The sequence below is a fragment of the Tympanuchus pallidicinctus genome, unplaced genomic scaffold (genome assembly GCF_026119805.1).
Source record: "Tympanuchus pallidicinctus isolate F22 unplaced genomic scaffold, pur_lepc_1.0 scaffold26, whole genome shotgun sequence".
Classification (NCBI taxonomy): domain Eukaryota; kingdom Metazoa; phylum Chordata; class Aves; order Galliformes; family Phasianidae; genus Tympanuchus; species Tympanuchus pallidicinctus.
This window is the reverse complement of record NW_026294743.1, coordinates 13,559,382-13,584,655: the sequence shown is the minus strand read 5'-3', so window position 1 is coordinate 13,584,655 and position 25,274 is coordinate 13,559,382. Positions and strand designations below refer to the sequence as shown.

General features: G+C 39.2%; 1 protein-coding gene and 1 long non-coding RNA gene across 6 annotated transcripts in view; one reads left to right on the top strand and one right to left on the bottom strand.

Annotated features, from left to right (window-relative positions):
• Positions 1-1,425: 1,425 nt before the first annotated feature.
• Positions 1,426-25,274, bottom strand: part of LOC128084344 (uncharacterized) — a 48,721-nt gene continuing 24,872 nt past the window's right edge. The window contains exons 1-5 of one of the 2 annotated variants that reach the window (XR_008208482.1): positions 23,050-23,715; positions 18,070-18,141; positions 13,567-13,623; positions 12,754-12,873; positions 1,426-6,073 (exon numbers count right to left, since the gene is read on the bottom strand). This is a non-coding gene — a long non-coding RNA (uncharacterized LOC128084344). Of the gene's footprint in view, positions 6,074-12,753; positions 12,874-13,566; positions 13,624-18,069; positions 18,142-23,049; positions 23,716-25,274 lie in introns of those variants that run through there. The other variant, XR_008208483.1, reaches the window with a different exon arrangement.
• The window catches only part of TRIM2 (tripartite motif containing 2), an 85,105-nt gene continuing 70,498 nt past the window's right edge, over positions 10,668-25,274 (top strand). Inside the window, exon 1 of one of the 4 annotated variants that reach the window (XM_052690275.1) lies at positions 10,668-11,000. The gene's annotated coding sequence lies outside the window, so the exon portion shown is untranslated. Of the gene's footprint in view, positions 11,001-11,422; positions 11,669-11,975; positions 12,200-25,274 lie in introns of those variants that run through there. The other 3 variants (XM_052690287.1, XM_052690281.1, XM_052690285.1) reach the window with 3 other exon arrangements.

Here is a 25,274-nt window from a genome sequence, read left to right as displayed (position 1 = left end):
TTAAACATACCCAGGATAAAATTAGATTCTGCGTAGTTAAGGGAGTGGGAGCATTGCTTCCAATGCTGCTGAGGAGCAGGGGCTGTAGAAAGTCTGGTGTTTTTTTTGTTTGGTTGGTTGGTTTTGTGGTGTTTTTTTTGTTGTTGTTGTTGTTGTTTGATACCATGTGAATTTATTGAATTATTCAGCAGTCTAATGTAATCTCCATCCAGCTGGTCTAAAACCCATGCACTGGTTGTCCAACGTGAAGGAGGTAGCCACCACTGTACCACAGTATGTAAAGGTCTCTTACTGAAAGTATGTAGATTAGAGGTCAAAATGAAACCTGACTATGGAGACCCTGGATTGCTCCTTTGTAATAAAATTGCTTCTTTCATGTAACATTACAGCTCAGAACAAAACACAAATGTATTTGAATTAGTAGATCTGATCTTAATCATCATATATAATTTCACTTTTTCAGAGGAACTGCAACTTAGTGGAACTCTTCTAGTGAGAGAAGTAAATGAAAGATAACACCTATATTAACTTTAGTTGTATATCTTGACTCTGGTTGTATATCTATACTGTTTTCCAATTTTTTTACATCCGTACATACATAAAAAATTGAGAGCTCTTTAAAACTACATGTTCCATGCTGGTTTTTTGGTTTTTGTTTTAATTTTCTCCTTTGCTCTTCTTCAGACCGTAGATCCAGTTCTTAGATGCTGTCAGTGAAAGCCCAGCTCCACTGAGGACTGCAGCAGATATTCTATCAATTTCAATGAAGCCACAATTTTGCCCTGAATTTACAAAGTTGTCATGGTTTTGTGATTTTGGTTATCGGTGTTCCACATCACAGCATCATGTAGTGAACCGGGAGTTAAAGTGGTAATGCTCAATAGCATTCAATTCTGATTATATTGTATTATGGTGTGCTATCTTGCATTCCAATACCATATTTAGTAAATTAGTTTGTTTCTCCTCAGATTGTTGCCGCTGTTTTTAATTATTTCGGGGTCCTGTTAACCTTTTGCAGAGGCATGGATTCACAAAATCCCTCCGCCCTGCTGGTCATGGAACTGGACCAAACCAGCCTGTAAACCGTTGACAGAAGTGGTGGAGCACTACAAGACCATGTGTGCCATAATGCACACCCTAAATGCCAGTGGTCTTTTTTCAGGGTGCTAAGAATTTAACAAGGACAATTAATTGCACATGACACCTTCTCTCTACAAATAATTTGGTATGGATTACTGTGCATTTCAGAAAGTAGTACTGTCCTATCACTTCTAAGTTGGTCTAGGTACAAATCTTCTCACTGAAACTTGGAGAGTCTGTAGTCAACACTACTGATATGTTTGAGATCTGAACACTGTTGTAGTCACACAGACTGGAAATTGTGAGAAACACGCTCAAGATCAAAAATTTCTGATCAGGCAAAAATCTCTGTGAAGAGCAGTTTATTCATTATTGCAATAATGGGTGCAACCTCCTACTAACGGGAGGAATTGCAAATCTGATCACTGGAATCTATTCTGTTACATACGCCGGGTCCGACACAGGTAAAGCCTCTCCTGGCACTCATTGGTTGAGCGTCTCAGGCTCACAATCTTTTGCTGTTGCTACATCACTCTTCCATACAATGTCTGTCACCAACCCATTGTTTTTGGGTACGTTCCGTACTTTGTACAGTGATAGAAGGACAATATTTTCAACAATCCAATTACCTAGTGCCAATTTTACCTAGGTCAGAACACCCCAGTCTCAACTTTACTCTGTTCAGCAACTTTCTTTGTGAAAGGCGAAGTGTCCTGTGCTATGTACAGAAATACTGGAAGTTTCCACTGCAAAAACACAATCTACTTCTCACAGAATTCTGGAGAAAAGCATGGATCTGTAACAGTGGCACTGATTGCAAGCAATTTAGTAAGATAAAGGAAGTAGATGTAGATGCATCATAGCTGACTCATTTAAGACTAGGGTTCTTCTCTTGAGTGTAATGCAATTATCCAAAATCACAGACCTTCTTGTGGGTACATTCAAACCAGACTGCTTTTCATAAGAGACTCAGCTCATTGACTGTGCTGGATGTCTTTTGTCACCATATCAAAATGTATTTTTGTTTCATTCACTGGATTAAAGGAGGTTACTTAATATAGTGACTTAATAGAGGAGGGAGATACTCTAAAGGTGTAGTTCTCCTTACAGTCAAAAGATGGTAGTACAATTTCTATTCCAAACAGCTCAGCAACACAGGGTAGTTGCCATGCATCCATTGTTTGTGTTTATGCAAGGGATGAAGAGAATCCATAAAACTGTGTCTTTTAGCCCTCCACAAAAGAAGGGTAGAAGTCCATACTTGGGATCACAACAACCAGCTGTTTATCTGGCAGTGGTTATGATCTCCCAGCCCCAAGGACACGAAGAAGTGCTCCTGCAGGGGGCTGCTATGAGACCCCCAGCCCTTTGCACCGCGGCTGGAGCCGTGGCCCAGCACCAGACTCCTTCATTTTGTAGCTGATTTTGGTTTTATGTTTTTGTTTTATTTTTTGGGGGGAGGGTTTTGCTACTGGTTTTGTTTTGGATATTGTTAATCGGTAATTCTGAATATGGTCCTGATAGCCAGGTTTAATTAGCTTTAGTGCAGGTATGGAGTCAGCTGGTACCAGAATGGACATGTGTAGTGAAGGCTTTAATTAAGGTCTATGGATCCGGGAGAGTATGAACTGAAAATGTCCTCATCATCCTCCGTCTTGCTTTCAATGAGGTCTAAAAGAAGCAACTGATAAAGTTAAAGCAACAGGATTAATTAGGTCTAAGTATTTACTAGATAATATTAATTTGAAATTATTTTATGGTGTGGTGCAAGTCGTTCATAGCAAGAAAACGATGCCTATGTGGAAAACTATACTAGAGTTCCCTTAATTAAAAAGGGGTAAACACGCTGTGCACTAAGTGCCCAAACAGACGTTGATGACAGGCAGTTAGCTGAGAACTGTGGGCTTTTCCCTACTAATTTTGTTTTGTGGAAATCCAAATCAAGTAAGGTGCTGACACTAAAGAAAAGAAACTATTTACTTGCTTTACTCGCAAGTCAACAACGAAATTTAAATCCCATTTTGTCTGTAATAAGTTATGTTAAATTAATTGCTTGCTTGGCTACACTGCTGATTGTAGCAGTACTTGGAAAGCTTATTTGACACAAGAGATAGATAATGTTTGAATCACTTGTGATATTGTATCCCTAGAAAAGAAATGCTTAGATGCACGTGGTACTACATCTGAGCTGAGAAAGCTGGAACTTGGCAGTACTCAGTGAATGCAGGAACTGGGAAGAATTTTTGAATCGGATGGGGTTCCTCTGTACACCCTGAGATGCTACTGTGAATTTGCTTAGAAATAAGACTAACAACTTGAAGTGTTGTGATACAGATGTAATGCTTTTAGGTATGGAATATTTACTTGAAGAATTCCAGTTCTGCACTACAATACTGTGAGTATTGCATTCAGTCCCAACACATGAAGCTCAGAATTAACTACCCTGGGGGGGTCGGTGAGAAACGTTAATGCTCAGCATAGAAATAGCCAATAGAAAACAGTGAGCACAGGATTTCATCCTTGCTTTTAAGAGCAAAAGCATTGCTGAAAGTCACCTATTGATGTTTTTCAACTCAGGATTCCCATTTGAATGTCATCTGTTGTGACAGGACTGTATTCAGAGGCCAAAACAAGTAGTGATATTTTTCAGTTCTCAGGCTTCGTAATGAAGGATATATTGCTGGAAATGCTCATCCAGGTGTGAGAGCATTATGCTGCAAAACCAAGGAGTTGTTTTCTATTCTGTGGTTTCAATGTCAGCCTAAGAACAGGAGAGAGTTTATAACTCCTAGAGTTAAAAGATTAGTTTCAGGCACTGGGATTATTTGAGATCTGTCTAAATCAATCTCTAAGTTATGTAGGGAAAATGACAGCAGGAAAATGCTCACACCTTTGATTCCTTCTCACCAAGCTCTAACTTTCAGAAATCAAAGAACAATTTGTGCATGGAAGATGACTTCTGTAAAGTCTAAAGGAGAGAAATGATGCCCATGCAGACTCAATTAAGCAAAAGAGCTTAAATTAATGATCTCTTATTCTTCTAGCTCCTGGTCTGAAAAGGATTAAATGCTGGGTAGACCCTTGCAAATGGCATGGTGTACAGTGTACAGTGCTCACTAGATATAATCTCATTAAAGCATTTCCAGATGTGTTTGAAATCCTGAATGGATGTAAAATGCAGAACCTGCAACAGTGGAAGAGTCTTAGATGAGGTGAAAATTGTGAGACAGCTAAGAAGCTCTGCTCTGCCTCTTAGATGTGGTGATCTCTGAGTATGAGACAACTTCAACAGTTCTTTTTTTGTCTTCTGAACTTCTGGTCATAGATACAATCCAGAGAAAGAAGGAAACTTGGACAGTTTTCTGACTGAACTAGGAATCCTCTCCTGTGGAATCTTGCAGAATTGTTTCCCACTTTTCAATTATAATGTTAATGGTTATGTATCTGCTTTTCCTGACTCTCTAGATAAAGTAGTGAAGCATGGATGGACACTAGAACTCTACAATTTCAAGTGGTAAATGGCAAATCTTACTCTTCTGTTTGTTGTTACCTTAATGTAGCTTCCTCTACTTGAGCTGTATGAACTCAGTGCAGCTTCTTTCTACTGTATCCACTCTGTGCCTACAAATCAGATCAAGATCACTAGCTAACATACTGCTCTTGATGTTGCGTGGCTTTAAAAAAATAAATCAGTGTAAAACATTCAATTCCATATTTAATTTGCAAATTTAATTTGCAAAAAATGAGTACAGAAAGAATCAAGTAAAACAGTGTGAAGTGGCAATAGTTGGGATTGGAACCTTTTGTCTGGTCCAGTGATCTAAGCATTTTGGATTGAAAAGGGAAATATTATCCTGAAGTCTTTGGTTAGAAACTCTGGATCCATCACCCTGTGGAGCAAAGAAAACCATCAGGTTGCAAGCAAATAGTAGAACTATAAGGCTGTTTTAGGCACAAGGCAAGAAAATCTTGCACCAAGAACAAAAAAATCAGAGAACCCTAATTATTGGCATTCTGATATAATACTACTTGATCCAGTACGGGAAGTCCATTGTCAAATATTTCTTGGGGAAAAAAAAGTAAAATCTAAAAATTGGGAGAATTATGGACTTTGTATTGGAAAAAAAGCAAAACATCCTGAGTTCAGGGCTCAAATGTTGAGTTTGTACTTAAACCTTATGCAGGTGTCTTGAATTTTCTATGTCATTCAGCTCCCTTGGGAATAGGCTGACTTGTTTTTAGGTAATCAAGGTTTTTTGTTTTTTTTTTTGAGAGGAAGAGCCTTGTTGGGGGATGGAATTTTGCATGTTATGCTGTCACAACATGTAATTTCACACAGTAGTCTTTGTTCCACTCTCCGGGCAGTTGAACATTATCACTGCATCTCACCCTAGGGAGTGAGTAATTCACATGCACTCGTATCACAAAAACCTTGGGGATTGCTGGTTTTTAATTGGCCCTTAATGAAGCCTGCCAGATCAGTTTACACTACTTGTCACTATTTGCTGGCCTGGCTGCCGGAGCCTTGGCCATGATTTCTGCTTCTAAAACAAGGAAAAAATAGGCCTGCAGCTGTTGATTGAAATTGAAATCCATGAGGAACTCAGACAGAAATCCACCTTTGATGTGTATCCTGTGTGTTCTAGGCTGGATGAAATCAGATTCATTTTAACCCCCATGATGACCATTTCCGTGGCTGAACTCAGGCAAGATCCGTGCAGGGACTGAGATCAGATGCAGGACCTACCAGCTCTCAGGAGTAAGATAGTGTTCATGAACCCATGATCTGGAAAAGTCCCACAATAGAATGAAACTTCTTGCACAGTTCTGCAGCTTTTTAATGACCATGCACAGAGCAAGAGCGTCTCTGTTACTGCACTCAACTCCCCAGCATTGCAGGTTTATGAAGCAGTGTGCAGATCGCTGCCAGCTCAAGATGTATCTGTTCCCATGCTGTAGATGTGGCCTCAAGTACTTGGCAGTCACTGTAGCACTTCAGGAAGAAACATAAGAAATATAAGACTTTGAAACCCGCTAGGTGTCTGGAGATGTTCACAGCAGCAAAAGAGAATCTCTTTTGACTGTACACATCTGAACCAGCACAGAAGACACTGTGCCTGTCTTCTCTAAAAGCAGTTATTCCCAGGTCATAAAGCACCTTTTGAAACCCCCCAAAATTGCTTTTACCATCAGGGATGTACTCTTGGCTCTACTCTTGATGAACAGCCAATATCTGAAGCAGACACACGACTTTCTGTTAGTGCTTTAACCAACAGTCCAGCTGCACAGTCTTTGTTCCCTCCTTCACTTGCTTCATTATTTGCTAATAACAGGACAGCAGCTTCAGAAAGTTTCCTATCTTAGAATAACCTGGAAAGATCTCATTTTAAAAAAAGAATGTTGGTTACATTTTCATCTGAATGCTGGGAGAGTTGAATATTTAAGTATTGAAGTTCCCTCCTGTCTATTTGCCCATCAGCCTTTGTGAGGAGTACATGAAGGCATAGGCAGTGAATTCAAGATAATGGATACCTTTGAACGCCATTGGAGCAAGCAGGAGATACTTGTAACCCAGATGAGGATACTAAGTTCATGGAGAGATGTTAAGATTTCTTGGCATTCCCCATTATCTACATTACACAGCTCTCTGCTAATGCGGTGGCCTTTGTGTGTGGTTTCTATGAATTGCTTAAGCACAAAACTCCTGAGAAGGGGATCTGCAGCTGGTAGGTATGGTTAGAAACCAACACCCTGACAATCCTGCCTGTTTCTTTGTTAATCCGTCTCACCCTTTTTTTTTCTGCTAAAAATTTTTCCCCATCCAAATCATGTCAGTGCAAGAAAACAGAAAGAAGGCACTATAGGAGGATTATGGGAGGAAAGAAACTGCAGTATGAAAAGTAGTACAAATCTGGTAAATGGTCAATATTCTGGAATTAAATGTAGCTTATCTATGTAAAAGCCTAGCATGAAGTGTATTGAGGCGGCATGTGCAAAAAAAGAATGTAATATTGTACAATGTTTCTATTCACACTTCTCTCTACCTTTGAACAAGGCCATCTGTAATATTGTGTTACTAATATATTTTTTCATAGGGCTAATGTAACGACATGGGAAAAGGTATAGGAAATGTATAATAAATACTGCTGGTATACCATTTTGGACAACCCCTGGAAGTCTGCCTTTCTGAGCTGTAGGATTGCTAGAATGTTCATTGGCATATGCCAAACAATGTCCTGGTCATAATACCTCAATTACATGTTTTCTGAGCCTATTCTCTGAGAGACTGTTATTGAGCATGCTGAGATATCCAGAGAAGCTTGTACTCCTGGTGTGAGCTAACTGTGCTGGAAGGAAATTCAACAGCAAGTTCACTAGTTATAGCTGCATCTCTGCGGGGCTGAGTCCTGCTGTATATGCAGATCTGTCTTTTGTTAGTCTAACTGCCTTCACAGCAGTATCCCAGCCAAGTCACTTAGTGAGATCAGAAATCTGTGTAACTTGAAATCCCCAGGTAGCTAAAGACAGAATTTAGGGTAAGAAATGTAAGTGCTGCAAAGTTCCTTCTTAGGCTAACTTACTGGAACTGCACTGGTAGTAGTGAGATGCTGACTTATGCCCCTAATGCCTTTACACCCTATGTATGCTTGAAGAAGCAGCAAGCGATCATGAATTGAATATTCGCATAGTTAAGTGGGGATGGATTTCCTCCATACTAAGCTGACAAGATGTTACTTAACTTGGCCTAAAAATCATATAACCATGTCAGCTGTTATTGTGCTTAAGTTGATAATCCATGCTGGGAGAATTGGTGCAGCTATGAGAATTAGTTGAGCTTTCTCATTTTGTGTTAAATGTTTGCCTTAAAAGAAAAAAAAGTTCATTTCTTTACCATCTTTTGTTATCATATTCATTTCTCAGTTTGTCCCTCTTATCTTTGTACAGTGTACTCTCTGAAGTTCAATGTTTTACATAGCAAAATACCAGAATAACATGAATTTAGGTGTCAGCTTAGCTATTTCTAATCTGATCATGGAGTCTTTTCGTTTTATTGCTTTTCTTTTGAGTATGCTATCTTTCCTAGGACACTAAATCAGTGTTTCGGTACACATTGTCTAATTACTATGTAATTTGTGTGTAAAATTAATTCAGAAGCTGATGAAAGTATATAACTTTTTTTTTTAAGAAATCAAAATATCATTTGTAATACACTGTAGTTGGTGTGTCCTCTGGATAGAAGGTGAGAAGCGGGGTTCAAAGATCTGATAGGCCTGACTCCTGACTAGATATGCAGTAAATCATAAAAATTTCAACCATGCAAGGTGCAGAGAATGTTCTGGTGATGGTGAACTTTCACAAACCCGGTTTAAGTTAACCATTACTCCAAACTCCTTTGCTTTTCTCAGGAAAGAAGAGAAAATGTTTAGTACTCTCACATCTTCACTGAACACTTGAGTTTCACAGATAGAAAGGATGAACACATAATCTGTGTGCATTGCCTCTGGCAAAGACAGTTAACTGTCAGCATGATTCTTAAAGGGGGTGTTCTGCATATATTTGGGCTTTCAAAGCAATTCATTGAGGAGTTTTCTTTTTTAACTTACAAGTAAACTTTTCCAAGTTAGAGAAATCCCATCACAGAGGGCTTGGCTTAAAGAATGTGCCACTTACTTGTGTCACTGGCACCTTTTTTGTGAAACCCTGGACTTGGTTCTTAAATAGCTGCTTGGAGAAGCAAAATCCCAATCAACACCTTGCCTTCAGGCAGCATGAATCGTTCTCATACACAAGGCAGGAATGTAAAATCTGTGTGGTTTTAAACAATGCTTCCTGCCTATGTTGCCCATCTACAGTGAATACCCCTTTGCACAGTGCAGCGCAGGGGGATCTTAAAGATTTTGGGAAATATTCTGTAGGCAGGCTGTTTACTCGTTTGTCTTTTGGGGACATACAGAGGAGATCAGTGCCCACGTATATTAACGCACGTTATGCTAATAGAAGTTGTGAGATCAACAGGTCTGCAGAGATAGTGAGCCACTGAGACTCAACACACAAGGTAGAATTTTATTCATGTTTCCTGTCTTAGTTTCAGCTGAGATGGAATTGTTTTTTTCAGACTGGTGTAATGCTATGTTTTGGCTCTAGGAGAAAAACAATGTTGATAATGCACTGATATTTATAGTTGCTGTGAAGCAGTGTTGTACAGAGCCAAGGCCATTCTCAGCAAAGGGCCCAAGGAGCTGGGAGGGAACAGAACTAGAAGAGCTGACTGAAACTGTCCAAAGGGATATTCTGTGCCATATGACATTGTGCAGAAGGAGTTTTGAAGGTGGTGGCAGCTCACTGAGCTCTCTGAGCTCAAGGGGCTAACTGGGTATTGATCAGGGGGTGGTGACCAATTGCTTGTGCATCACTTGTCATACACATTCATAATTATATGTGTATGTACATAAAAATATATATAAATTCATAATTCTTTTCCTTTTCTCTATCTTAGAAAAAAGGTTTATCTCAACCCACGAGTTCTACTCTTTTTTTTTTTTTTTTTTTTTTTTCCCTGAATCTCTACTTCATCCCACTGGGAGGTGAAGGAAATGAGCAAGTGACTACGTGGTGCCTAGCACCTGCCAGGTTAAACTTGCCCAGCAATATTCTTCAAACTCAAGTCATATTCTTTGTGTAAGTAAGTGTTCTGATTTCTTAACCATTTGACTTGTGATGCCTCCTACCAATAAAAAAGCTGTTTACAGGCATAGCTGGCAGGAAGGCACATCCCCTACCACAGGGGCCACTAACCATCTGTTACATGACCACCATGTCGTGTTATTCCCAGCCACGCAGCTTTTCAACTGCTGACTTAGAGGGCGAGCTCTTCTCAGCCTGCACAGCCCTAGGACTATCTCCCACATAGGATCTGATAGATCTGCTCTCCCTGCTGTGGTTGTGGATAGGTTTGTCTCCTCTCAGCTGAAAGGAAAGCCATGTGAACAGCAATTTGCCTTCTCTGCTTCTGCTCTGATGCACGCTATGCCTCACTGACTCTTACAGCTCCTTTCAGGCACTTCCTCAAGTTTTAATGTGGCACCATTTCATAATGTGTAATAAGCAATGGTGAGGCTGATGCTTCATTTTTGAACAGAGTAGACATAGCAAGATCCTTGTTGCTGGAAGAATAAGCTGAAAAATTCCTTTGCACTTCAATATGCAATATTGATTGCTGTCCTGAGACCTGATGTCAGCTGATGTCTTCCTTCCTCCTCACTTCCCACAAATACAAAATAAATGGATCTCGTTTACTGGAATTCAGAAGGTTTTTTTGTTTTTGTTTGTTTTTGTTTTTGTGAGTGGTTCTCTGACAGTGCCCCCCGCCCTCTCATCTAATCTGCAATATAATTTGTGCTGTATTTTACATTTAGATAAAATTTTTAGGTAATTAAGTTTCTTGCCCCTAAGACAAATCCGCTCCAATTTTATAGTGAGAACTTCGGCATCACCTTATTATGACAAAGAATCTAGGCCATATACATTACATAAGGTTGCCATAGTAACACTTTCTCCAAGGGGAAAACCGAGCAGCAGTTGTTTCCACAGAAACCACTCCCCGCTGAGACAGGTGCCTCCGGGGGCACTGAAGAGAATATAAATGAGAGAGAGGCACACACAGATGTCGAAAGATCTCTGCAGTGTTCCTGCGTAGTTGCAAATCCAGCTATCCATTTCTGGGTTGATTTTCAATTCGTTGGTTTGGACCATGTGACTGGCACCTTCTCTTGGCACGTAAACTCTGCCTGCCCCTTCCTTCCTTGGATCTGGTTGTGCGGATGGAGGTATGGAAATGCTCCATGTTGGCAGGGAAGTGACCGCATCTGATAAGAAAGTCCAGAGCTATAGGAGCCACAGTGCGTGGAAGGATTTAAATGGTAAATGGGAATTTCCCCTTTTTATTAACTCTGCTTTTCTGAAAGAAGTCAGCAAGGACAGGTATGGACATAATTCCTTCCGAAGAGGAGTCTTGGCTAATTTGTCAGATAATGATTTTGTTCTTTTGGGGTACAAGGACGTGCAGCTTGGCGAAATGTATGATTTAAAGGTCAGGGTGTCTTGAAAAGGAATTAAGTCCTAGGATTTGTTAATTGACAAAAAAGGAGCTTTTTTAATGTACTTCAGTGTCACTGAAGGCAAGTATGGATTCATATTTCTGAAATCCTTTTGCATGTTTATTTACAAGTAGTGTTGATCAGTTTTTTTTTTTTTTTTTTTTTTTCCTGCAAGAGCAATAAAATGATGACATACATTTAAGGCTTAATGTGGCCATAGCTACAGATTAACGTACTGGCTACTTCATCTTCATCCTGTCATCTCTGTGCTGCTTTATGAGGAAAGCAGGCTGATATGGTCATTAAATCTGGCAGCTGTGTTGTATGCGCATGGGAAGCAAGCAGAGCACAGCATGTAGAAAATGAGTAGCTTTCAGATATCAGCCTTCCTTTCGTTGCTACGAGACTTGAAAGGCAGACTAAAAAACTCTCCTTCTTGTAATCACCAGTTGCTGGAATGGTGTGCAAGTATTAAAAATACTGAGGCAAATGTAAGTATTCTTTTCCTGTGCAGTGCTTTGATTGCTAATTGGGATTTCTACCTTTGTGTTCAGCTTGGAAAAGCAGAGGGATGAAAGCTGAAAACATCCTGATAGTGAACGCTTCTCTGCGGTATTGTTTTGGCTTTCAGTGGAGAGTGCTGAGAAAAAGGGATGAATGAAAGCTTTCCGGAAGAAACAGTTTGCAGTTATGTTTGTTGATCTGGGGGAGTCTGCTTGCCACTTTGTGAGTGGAGAAGCCTCGTAAATGCAGGAGGTGCTTCTAGATAGATTGCTTTCAGCTTATGTTAGGTAATACTAGATACGCAGTGAGAAAGAAACTTCAACATTAATAAGCTTCTTGTGAACATGCAGGAGAGAAATCTACGATGGTATTTTTCACATTGAATCATTAAAAATTCATACATGCAGAACCAGACTTCTTATTAGGAATCTCAGCAGTACCTCATTATTGGAAACGCAAACAAATAATCATCGTAAGGGGCACAAATCTGACCTGCTAAGAACAATGAGCATACCGCGGTGAGCAGTGCATGTTTTTAACCCATTTTACTCTGTTTACACGTGAAGAGAACGTTTATCTGAGGTGGTTGGGAAGGAACGGAGTTGCAGGTTTCTTAGTGCTGTGGCAATACCATAATGAAAAGAATCAGCATTTGAGGTTTTTTTTTCTCTTGCTAAGGAAGAAACAGTATCATTCCCTTCTGATTCAAAATTTCTGTGGTACCGTTGTCCCATGGAGTTTACGAGTAATGAATTCTTAAGCTGTGAATTAAATCTGCTTTTTGAAAACCAGCATACAAGTATGCATATCAGGTAATTGCATGAGAAATACAGGATGCAGCTTTGTTCATGTTGCCATGTCGTGTTTCTTGCTTTGTTTACATGATTTGTTATTTCTTAGGCATACTGTAGGCTTTTTGTGAGCCTTGTGAAAAATGCATTGTAACAGGTAACAGGTGACATTAAGCAAATAGAGAGAGAATTGTTCTTTGTAAGGAAAGGACTAAATGTATTCACAGTACTACTACTGTGTCCCTAATGCTGTTGTAACACAGGTTACATGTTTTGCTTACCTGTTGTCTTGAAGCTATACTTTAGCTTCATTTTGCAGACGTATACCTAGAAATGCTTATCTTCATTGTCACAACTGAAAAGAGGTTTTGGAACTTCTCTTCCTCTCGTCTCCCTTTTTCCTCATACACAGGAGGAAAAAAAAAAAATCAGAAATTCGTATTTTCTATGAAACTAAGCTGTGTAAATGGTAATTTCTGATGACAGCTGTGGAGCTGGTTTTCCTGAGCCTGAGTGGCAGCTAGCCAACTGCTGAGGCACGCGGTGACCTTTCAGGACAATGTCTCTCACAGAAATATCAAAATGTTAAAATGGCAGACGTCAAATGCCATGTGCGTAGGAAAAGGAAGGCTTCAGCTGAAGGCAGTTAATCTACTTCTTGCCTGGATTAAACATTGAAAGCTGCTTCCTAAATCTGTACACAAGAAAGAATTCATATGTGTCCTGAATAATTTCAAAAGTTCTTCTGTAAAGATCTGGGGATGGATACACATTTTCAGAGCTGTTTCATTGAAGATCTGCTCTGGAGTGTCCAGACAGATGTCCAAAAAAGCAGCATCTTTGCCTTTTCTTCTGCACTTTGCATCAAATACTAGCTTTCCTCCCAAATCTCTCATCCACAATGTAAATTGATTTTGATCAAAACTAATCATTGCTTGTTGATGGGCAGCAGGATGCTGAAATTCTGATAGCATGTGCAGTGACTTTTAGGCATGTGCATACTGAATATTAAACAGTCTCCTGCAGTGCTTGGTGCTACAGCCCTGAGCTGAAACCTCATTTGTAATTACATGCACTGATGCTTTGTAGCTTACTTTGAAGGCACTGAAGTCTGACCGTTCCCATGCTCGGTTGTGTCTCAGCTTCTTGCTCTGTAAACAGCACAGAATTAGATCAGCGATGCTTATTGCCAACACTATTGGTTCTCTCCCTGCCAGATATTTCTGAGAGGTGTGAAACTGCCTCATCCTTTACCTCAGTGTGTATCACAACAGTATGTGTGGCTGATCAGGAAACTAACCTGTTTACCTTTTGGTTGACCTCAGAGAGTAAGAAAGGGCATACCTGTGGCCAGCCTTGTCTGGGCAGTTTGCAACTGGCTACAGTTCAAAAAATTCTTAGTGTTCTCCAACCAAGGCACAGGCTGCACTGCTAGCACAGGTCAGAACAGTCAAACTGACTGCAAAACAGTCAACAGCCAGACCACACAAATTCATTGATTTTTTCCGGTGTTCCTTTATTTCTCCTTTATTTTCAAAACAGTTTTATTGTCTCTCCGTGTTTTCTCTCTTGCTACAAGTGAACAGTTTTCCATCTGTATTTTAATGCTCTTCACATCTACTTTTAGAGGAAGCCCCCTCACTCACTACCTGTTTAAAACTCAGAGCATTGCATTCCCTGAGCACCTTCTTGTTTTGGAAATGCTGTCTCCATATTGGTTTTTTTCTTTACAGTCAGTATTCTGCGATCACTTCTTCTATTTCCCTCCAGAAATTATGTAGCACATGAGATAGGTAACGATACATTCTCTTAAACATATTACAGAAATTTAAACTTTCATCCTCTTGTTTTCCTCTTCTCTCCCTTCTTACTTCCCTCCTGTCTTTTAATTGCTATCTGCTTTCACACAAGCATATCTGTGATGTGGGACTTAGCAAGATGTAGAAATTTTTTGGCCTTCCAAACAGAGCTTTATGCAGACCTAGCTGAGGAATAAAACAGTAATTATGTCTGAATTAACGTGACCAATTACAATAAAGCTACCTAGCAAGAGTTTGGGATTTTAATATTCAAACAACAAGTCATGTGTAGTTGTAATCTTTTTTTATTATATGTGATGTGGAAGAACAAATAAAATAAAGATGCTGCTACTTCTCTGTGGACTTTGTGTGAAGAAGAAAACCAAGAAAAATAACTGTGTATATCCATGAACCGTTATAATTTGTTTTAAGCCTAATTATACAGAGCCTGGTTGTTTAAAAACAACAACAACAAACAACCATGCAGTGTCAGATCAGCTCACTAAACTTGTCAGTCATTACACCTGATTTGAAATTCTGACTGCAGCAATGGCATTATCACTTTATTCTGCATATGACGTTATTATCACTCTTTACTGTTGTTGCAGTACCAATGAACACTCTTACTGGAACAGCACTGTACAAAAAGGTGTTTATAGATACTGTACAGAGACGTAAGATAATCCTTGGACTCAAATAATTTAGAAGCTGCTTTAAAAATAAAGCAAGAACTTAGCCATGAGGGAAAGAAGCAAGTATTTTAAACATTACCCAGATGTAAGAACCCTTATCATACAACTAGTTTTCTCATTTATTTTTTTTATCTGAAGTCAGAATACAGAACATTGTAACCAAAGTGATTCTTAGGATACCAGATATTGAGAGAATGCCTAGATGAAATTTAAAATTGTAACTAAAATAAGCAAATGACATAGACTTACTGTTACTTTATTCTAAAGCTATCTTACAGATTCACATGGGATAGCTCCCTTGGGCTGTAACTGCTTAGCTATGAAGTTAACAAAACGTATTAATTGAAATTAACTCCACTGACCAAAGCATGCTACGATTGCAAGTTGTTGTGGAGTACTGATGAAGATTCCCCATAAAATATTGTCTTAATGATTTTATTATTAACTTCGTCACTGGCAATTACCAGATTAAGAAGGTTCATGATACTCTTGATCACTGGGGCAATAATATGCATTATTAGGTTCAATGAAGAATGTTTACCCAAGTTACTTACATGTTCTAAATTTCAGTGTTAATTATTGGAATGAAACAGCAGCAGTGACACTTGGCTGACAGACAGTAATGGATTTGTCAGGGGTCATGTGCTGTGACTCAGCCAGGTGAGCAGTGGGCATTACAACATCTGTGTTTTCTGTGTGGCACATTTTCCTCATTTCTCTGCTCCTTACCCATCTTGCAAGTAGATTTCAGAAGAAGTCACATGTCTATTAACATCACCTTTTCTGCTACTTTTTGTTTGAAAGTATATAGTGAGCTAGGCAGTGTTTTTTATACCTGTAAAGTAGGACTGAATCTGCCACCTGCCATCAGTCAGAAGTACCCTGTGATTAACAGTGCTGTATTATAATAATATTCTATTTCATTCTGAACATATTTCATTTATTCAGTTCACACAATTTTTAGATCATCCTTCATAAGCAGTATTGTAGCATGTGAATACAAGCTATAACCTAACTGAGCAATGTAACTCGCATAACTAAGCAAAATTGAGTAATTAATCTTTCTGAATATTTATATTTTGCAAACCACTATGACTTCTTAGTTCCAGTTCTAGACTGAGGGCATAAACCTGGCTGTATATGCGGGAGTGATGCTAAAGAATCCCAGAGGATCAAGGTGCAGTTGGAAAGATACAGTACCTTGAACTTCCAGGTTTTTTCTTTGAGGTTGAAACTATGCTTTGCAATATCTTCATCTTACTGACGCTGCAACTTGTATATCTATGACAACGTATGCAAAACTAGCAGTGGGCATTGGTATGAATAAAAATTTAAATGTATTCTGACAGCAGCACAGTTGCCAGTTCTATAAAGCAATCATAAGAATCTAAATGAACAGAAGCTGCTGAACATGAAGTCTTCTTGTACTCATTAAATGCATTATTTGTCCTTCCATACTGGGAGCAATAAATAAAAGTGTTCTGAAAGATAATTTGCAACCATGCAATTAATCATAAATCTAGCTTGATCTGGTTGTATAAAGCAGTGTTTTATCAATCTGGTTAGCCAGCACTTTGAATGGATTTTGTGGAACTCGCTAGTTCAGGAATATTAGGGCAGGTGCCTCATTTTATTTTATTTTTTTAAGAGAAGTTACCATGATCCCCAAATGGATAAGCTGGAAGGTCAAAGGCAAAATGATTTATCCCGAGGAGCTGTATGTATTACTGTTAAAAAGGTTCTGAAATCCTATCCTACAATTCATTCCTAAAAGAAATTACCAGGTTTTGAAGATGGTAAATCAGAAGCAACCAAACCACTGCAGCTTGTTTGTCTCTTAGAAGGAAGATTAATCTTAATGTAAAGACTTCTGGACTTTTGAGCTGTTTTTACTTACCTGAGGGAGTCATTCCAAAACAATAAGCATTCTTTCTGTTCTGTTTCTGTTTGGCTTGTTTGTTTGCTTGTTTTCTGTTCTGTTTTTTTGTTTGTTTGTTTGTTGTTCATCCTGATTCACTGTGAATTCACTCAGGGGGCTTCTTTAGGAACCAAGTGATCTTCCTCTGTTGAATGCATCATTAGGAACTAGTTTCTTTTCTTCTTTGGGTGGAAATAAGTTCACTGAAGTATGTCTTCAGTTCAGCCTCAGGAGACACAGAAATTACTCCTCTGGGTTAGCAAGGCTGGGGTTTTTCTTTTTGAAAGAGGAGGTTGATGTGACTCCCTTGATATTCTGAGTGCTGCCAGGCTAACACATCTGAATCCATAGGCTGTTCTGCTTTGTTACATGATGTGTAACTCTCAAAGAGATTTTAGATTTGTCATTAGTTCATGCTGAGGCATTAGGTAATTGCTATGTGAATGTGAAACAATGAGGCTGAAAAACTACTGAAGAATTAAATAAACTAAAACTCCAATTATTTTAGTATGCTTGAGGTTGCAGGGACAATAAAAATATTAGTCTTGAGACAAGATGAAGCCAACCTACAAGTGAATGTAATTCATATTGCGTATTCTCATGGCAAAGTTTTACCCTAAAGAGGCTTCTAGCAACTGTCAAGTTTTATCCACAGAATGGCCCAACAATGTTTTTCTTTACAGAATGAAGGCTGTGCAGTTTGAAATGGGAAACAAATAATGTGTTCCATTTATTTTTGTTTTTAAGAGCATGCTCAGAGTTAACAGAATGAAGTTTACAACTTTGAGGACTTTGTAACGTGCTTATAGTGAACACTGCAGCATGGACATCAGAGACCTTCGAGAAATCGATAGTTATCGGTGAGGAAAGGCATTATGCTCATGGTAATTACTAGGAGGCTTGTGATGGCTTGTTTTGATTCTGACCTTGATTCTACATGTGGGAAGATGATGGCAGCTAATTCTGGTTTCTAGAAACGTTATTGTTTAGTGTCAGTAAAGAACAGAGAGGGCCACATTGCAAAGAGCTTGTTATGCTTGTATCTCAAGAATTAGGAGTTTACATTGTTGGGCAATTAAAGGCAATGTTTTTAACAAAACAATTCTGTCCTTTAAAAGTTTTCTGAAGAGTTTTGCACTGCTTTATCTGTGAATATACAAGGGTAGTCAAATGCAGAGAGGATCTCACCTGATTTCAAGTGCTGTAGAAAGCAGAGAGAAGAAAGCTTTCTGATGCTCCTTGGTCCTTAGCCAGCAAGCCCTAGGAGAAATTAGCATGGGTGTTAAGTAGCCCTCATTTATGGAGCTGGGAAAAGGTTACTCAGATGTTTCAGCAGCAGAAGTCCCACATTAACCTGATCCTATCTTCTGAAATACCTTTTCCTTTAAGTGTACTTCCTCTCTATTTGTCACTGAGGCAGGTTTGAGGATGGTTAGAGCAAGAAGTAGCACATCACTGTGTTGTCATTTGTGCTCCTGGTGAGCTATCCAAATAAAGGCATTTATGAAGGAGAACTCTAAGGAGCTCTTTAGAGAGCTTGATTTAATTGAGTATGGAAATTAAAAGTAGGTGCATGGCTGCCCATCACACTATGGTTCCCCAGGTCAGTGAACTGTGGTCTCTTTACTGAACTGTTTGTGAGTGGCTGTGTGTACAAAGAAGTCCTTAGTAGTTTGTTTGTTTCCTGAATCAGAGCAGTTGCTCAAATAGCCCAACTTTCACGAAGGAAGATTTGATGAAGAGTGCAGCTGGGATGTGGTTTGTTCAAAGAAACTCCATCCATCATTTCCCAAAAGGCACAATGAATAGCTTAATTGTTATTGCTAATGACTGTTAGCACTTTATTTGCTATAGACAAAGTACGAGCCAACTCAGAGCAATACTGTGATAGGCATTTTTCCACGTCTTTTCTACCAGGAGATCCAGAGCTGTCAAACATAATTCTGAGCAAGGAAAGGAACACTAAGGGAATACTGTTAGTACAATATGCAAAATAAAATAAATAGTGTTCTGTGCTGGGGAAAATTTACAAGGGAAATAAGTAAAGACACTGCTTTTTGAAAGAGCCACCCATAGGAATACTTATCCTCAAATCAAAGTGTCTCTTTCCTTAGTGTCTTGCTGGTTTAGTTTGGCTGCTTCTGCTGAAGTGGATTCGGTGAGCACTGTTTAGTTTCCTTCTCTGCTGCAAGGCTTACACTGAAGGCCATTTATGGTGTAACCCTGTATAAATTTCAATGCAGTTCTAACATCTCTAGAGGACTTCAGAGAATGTCAGGATTTTTTTTTCTTTTTGGATCAAATTTTCTACCTGAATGGGATTTATATTTTATATATTTACATATCTCATATCATACAGCCTCCTCTTACTATCTGATTGACTTATCATTTTTTGCTATCTTTAACCTATCCTTAATATTACAAAGAAATATTGGTTTAAAATAATTACATTAATTCAAACATTTGCTAAGTTTTAGCAATTACCAATGCCTCTTTCTGTGAGTCTCTTTTTGCTTGAATCAGTGAGCCACTAAGAGCAAACAATAACCAGTTCAGAGCAAGAATCCTCCTTTAACTATGCCACATGGCTGATCTTGACAAGCATGCGGAAAAGTACAAGAGAAATTGTCAAGACCTGCTGTTTGCCCAGACACTCAGAACCAGGCAATATTGCCTCACTACAGATTTTGTTCCTTGCGTGCATACAGACTGCAGTGTGCAAACTACAATCTAATCCCTGTCATAGACAGAGACACAAAAGCCCTGGCAGGGCACTGGTCTGCCATCAGCTGAAACTGTTTTAGGAGAAATCAGGGAGTCCAAGCTCAAGGAATGCAGCAGAACAATCATTACTAATAGAGCAATAAGGCAACCAAATGTTGAAAGAAGTATTTTATTAACATGTTTTTCTAATGGCAGGTAAAAAAAACCCCACAGAACTACAAGCAGATTCTGGTAACAGTGATTTCGTATTACTATAAAATTATCATAATGACGCTGGATCTATACTACAGAGACTTTTAGTCTTTTTCTGCTTTCAGAAAACCTTTACTTAGATAGCATTGGTATTGTTCTAGCATAGTTGTTTTTCTTTTAGTTGCTAAAGGTAGAACACATAATATCCCCAACCACTGTGCTGGTCCCCCAATAATTCAAAACACTTTAAGTTCCTTCCCCCAAATAACGTTAGCAAGAAATCTGTGTAGATATATTTCTTTGCAAATAAAAAGCTACTAAGCTGATTTTATAGTCATACTGAATGAAAAGTTGAAATCATCATGTTTAATTCTCAGTCATGTTCTCTGTACTTCCATAGTAATTACAAGTATGTTTCTATTTGGATTTTTCCCCCTAACTTATAGTTGCTTTATCCAGATGCATTTTCATACAACCATTTTCTTAAGGAGATTGTTTTAAATGCTTGTAGAATTCTAACACAATACGTATTTCTGGAGCATTATATCATTCCATGGATTTCTCTTCCTGTGAAATCAGTGAGTCTGTATGAAATGGGTGTTCTTCCAATATGTGTTAGTTTGGCAGTTCTGGTTGAATCTTTCCAACCATATGGGAATTATTGATAGCATTGGTGCTTTCGTTCTGCACTTATCCATTTGTCTCTAGACTTTTTTGTTACTTTTGTCTTTAATAAGAGCCTTTATATACTCAGTCTGCTAATGTTGTCTGCTATCCATTTTCACCATGGTTCTTACATGTATGATTGACAGAGCTCTCTTGGAGTATTTTGATTTTCACTTTTTTTTTTATTAGGCTGCTGCAGTTATTATACAGTATAATTAAATCCAGACATGAGGGCAGCTTGGTCATGACTGCATGACAGCTTTAGCCATATGCTACTTGGATCAGGGACTTCTATGTTTTAACTGAATTCTCCTGCCTGGATGAAGTGTTTAATGTCTCCTGATAATAAGCTCTTCCCTATTCCTGCTGTTCAAACCCCTGTAACAGAGATCTGCTTGCAGACTAGTATGGCTCTGTTTTTATAAGGAACAAGGTGATCACAAGGAATCTGACTTAAAACACGGGGAAGTTATCAAAAATTCCCTCTTACTGTCCATTTATATGAGGATGCTTTTGTGCTTGCTTACAGTCTTCTGTAGGTGTAAACTGCCACCTTTTGAAGCTATCTTTAAAAGCATTTGTTCATTCGTATGGATGATTCTGACTTTTGTTGTGCCTCTGCAGTTCCATTCCAAATATTTAATTATTAAATTGTTTCCACATGCTAAGTAACTAACACTTTCTCTAGGCTTGCTAGGTAGAAAAGCAATGCAGATGTAAACTGGGTGTCACATTTTCTTGGTATCTCACTCACCATTCAGCACCTTGACAGCTTGCATAAAACAGAGGGGTAGTGTCATTCATTCAAGGAGAGAGAAACTGCTGATTTATGCTGAGAGTGGGAAGGGATGAGGGGGACGTGTCACTTCTGCACTGTGAGGTGCAGACCACTCTGGCCATTATTCACAGTATGTGTGAGGGGAGTTAATTCTTTTTAGTTCCTGGCTAAATCCCTGACTGACCTCACTGATGTGAGACCAAAATCAGCAGGAGTTCTCATATGCTTGAAAGGAAGGCACATATTAAAGCACTTTCCTTGAAACAAGATCACTGATTGCTAATTGAGAATTTTTCCTGTGATGGGCAAATATCTCCTTTTCTCTGAGCATTCTTTGGACTTGTTTGCAAAGGTTTGGTCCTGTGCCAAACAAGTGAGTGGGATATTTATGGCAAAGCTCACAGTGAACAGGAAGACACTGCTTTCTTGAAATGAATCTTCTAATTTTTTGTATCTATTTGTTGTTCACTAGCAAGGATTTCACAGAGAGTGCTTCTGAATATTTTCCCCAAGTTTCCCTAAGTAAGCAGGGACATCTCTACCCAGAAAAGCATGAGGAAAAAGTTCACTTTATAAAGGCCATATCTAGTAAGGGAGATGGCATATTTTTTCAAATCGCTTTTTCTGTTCCAAAGATACTGGTTGCAGTGTTTACCCTGTTATCCAGAAAAGCATTCCTTGGAGATAAATTTTCTTGTGTTATTTTAAATTAGGGTGGATGTATGTGCTGCTAGTGTTAGTGGCTCCTTTTGGAAGTACCTGACACTCCAAATGTAGGTCTGACCCAAAGGCAAAGCATTTGTCCTTATGGAGTATATTTGTGAACTCTAACACTGATCATAGCTATGGGTTGTTTCAGCATGTGAGAATCAAGTGTTGTTTCTGCATTAGAATTGTATAATGTTATTTTTGTTTTATGATCTCCGCTGTCGTGGTTCTTTTTGGGAGTCCTTCTACTTAGCCTGGGGAGGATCTCTAATAAGTTTAGATTACTTATTGTATAGACGAACCTTCCCAGGAACGCACACTCTGTATATATGTATATTTTGTCATACACACTGCAAGAATATCCTGCAGGAGAGCAAACAAGGGAACAAGCTATGGCATGCCTAGGAAGCGCCTGACATTGGGAAGGCCTGACATCATTCCCCAGTGCTCTTTGTTTAACGATGATGACTTTAAAGAAAATCACCATATCAATGGGACAAGGAGAGCACCGAGACATCTTGGATGCTGTCATGTTGTGTCCATAGGCGCGCTCCTACTTGTGGGACGCCCGCCATTGCAATCGCGAATAAATTTTGCTTTTATCAGAGATACCGTCCTGACAAAATTACTTGGATATTTCCAACAAGCAGCCTTTGCAAAATCCCACTAGAAGTAGATGTATTGTGCTGTGTCGAGATTCACTCAGAGAATTTAACAGAGAAGTGGCTGTAGTGTAGTACAGCACCGCTCAAAGGAGTTCCTAGCCACATGGGGTACAGGAGAGGTTCCTTTAGGGCACCATGGTCTCCATGTCAGGCTAATTTACTTTGCATGCATAGTGTCAACAACAGCAGACAGCTATTTTAGAGCTAGTTTTGGTATTTCTTGCTACTGTTGGAAATATCCAAGTAATTTTGTCAGGACGGTATCTCTGATAAAAGGAGATTTTATTCACGATTGCAATGGCGGGTGTGGCCTTTATACCCTGTTTTCTCCCCTTGCCTCCCCCATTTCCCTTGTTTCCCCACTGGCTGCTACTCCAGGTTCACAATCTTACAGAAGGTTTACATTTGCTATTTACTTGTTAATTTATCTTTTACCTGCTGTCAGTCTGCAGCCGTCCTGTTGTTTCCAAGCTGTCTTGGTGCTCTCCTTGCCGTATTGATATGGTGATTTTCTTTAAAGTCTTCGTTAAGCAAAGAGCACTGGGGATGATGCCAGGCCTTCCGATGTCTCTTCAGGCGCTTCCTCGGGCAGGCCATCCCTTGTTCTCTGGTTTGCTCTCGTGCAGGATATTCCTGCAGTGTGTATGACAAAATGTGCATCTATACACCTATATACAGAGTGTGCGTGCCTGGGAAGTTTTGTCTGGAGGATCAGTGATGTAAACTATCAGAGAGCTTCCCCGGGTTAAGTAGAAGGACTCCCAAAAAGAACTATGATAGCGGAGATCATGAAATAAAAAATATATATATTATCCAATTCTAATGCAGAAACATCATTTGATTCCCACACTACTAGTAACAGTGAAGTCTACACATGCCTTGACGCTAAAAAACTCTGATTAGCAGACTACTAGGTGAGATGGGAAACTGAGGACCATGCCCTGCAAGTAGGATAGAACACATCTGAATGGCAAATAAAAGGCCCACACTAAGAGTAGTTTGTATTCAAAATGCCTTCTCCAAGCTCTGTGAACCACCTCTTGAATTCAGGGAGAGAAAACAGGGAGAGAACTTGCATAAGAGGGAGAGTAAGCCTGCATATTTTCTGTGCTCTATGTCCCCAGAGTTAATCATTATCCCCACTGCATGCATTTTTGGATGCACCTTTTTTTTTTTTTTTTTTTTTTTTTTTTTTTTTTTTTTGTATATTTGTGTTATGTTTGGAATGAGTGACCTCAGATGTGTCAGGAAAGTAGAAACAAAATTTACAAAAAAAACTGCATCAGTTGAACTGAATGGAGAAAAAAAATCCTGGCTTACTCTCCCTTTTTCTTTCTCTGCACCTTGACTTGTCCAACAGTATTTAATTGGCGTTCCAGTCAATCAAAGTCCACATTGAAAGTGTTCTATTTTCCAGCCTACTCCTTTTGGAAATAAAATCTTGCTAACATAGTTGCCTGTGTTTATCAGCTCTACAAAGACGACTTTCCTAAATCAGTGTTGGAAACAGTAACAGTTCATATGTCCAATACACCTTCAGTGAGTGTTTCAAAGGGCTGTAAATGTATCCACAAAGTAGTTCCATTAAATAGGTAAGACATACTATTGCCACTTCACATAGGGATATAAAAGTTACATCCCTAGTCCACAGCTAGCTATGACACCAGGGATAGTCAAATAGGATAGAAATTATCAGGCAGCTGTTGTACTTCAACTATTCTACCTTGTTTCTCTCCATACTGCTTCTACTGCTATGGTATTTTTTTTCTAACATTATAGTTTTATAGTAGTATGCTGCATTTTTGCTGCTGTGGTGGAGATAAGCAGGTCTCTGAGTGCTGTGCACCATTGTTTCCACTATTAAGTTCTGGATGGTTATCTCTAACTTGATCCTTGGTGTGGCATTACTGATGAGCATGGAGGATGCATGACAAGCCTTGAAGATATACAGACTCTGAATGGGAAGCTGGCAGAATAGGGGACATCCCATTAAGACTTCAGTGGTGTTGGAAGGAGAGTAGTTGCAAGTCTGATCTTTCTGGGTAGAGAGCCATGAAGAGAGAGGTGCACACAGCAGTTGATTCACCAAAGCATTTGGAGCACAAGGATATTTCCTGTAGTGAGACGTCACCTCCAGAGGCTAGACAAATCTGGAGATTCTTTTCTGGTATTTGCTTGTGCAACGGGGCATTTGTGTGCACGAGGCACCACAGAAGGGTTAAAGAGCTCCGCAGTTTGTCCCTTGCTCTCTAATTAGAAAATGGTCCAGGAGCGTAAAGTTCAACACGCACATGATCTGAGCTGGGACTAAACCCAAGTTCTCAATTGATTGCAGCCTTGTGTGTTAGTGTGCTGCATTTGCACACCATCTCTTCTCCTTGCCATTTCTACAATTCCTTTTCCTTTTTATAAAAGAAAAAATGGAACAATTTGTGTACAGAGTTTCACTTTTGTCACTATCTAAAGTATTCTGTTGCTTGAGCTTGTGTGCTTTCTGGGAATAGCTTGTTGACCCACTTTATGATTGAAACCAGGCCAGTAAAACATGACAAAAAATCTTCTCGCTCCACTCTATTCTGTAGTGTCTTGGCTACTGCTGGGTAAACTTGAGAAGTCTGCTTCCAGAGGAGGCGTGCAAACTGGCCAGCCTGAGCCTCAGG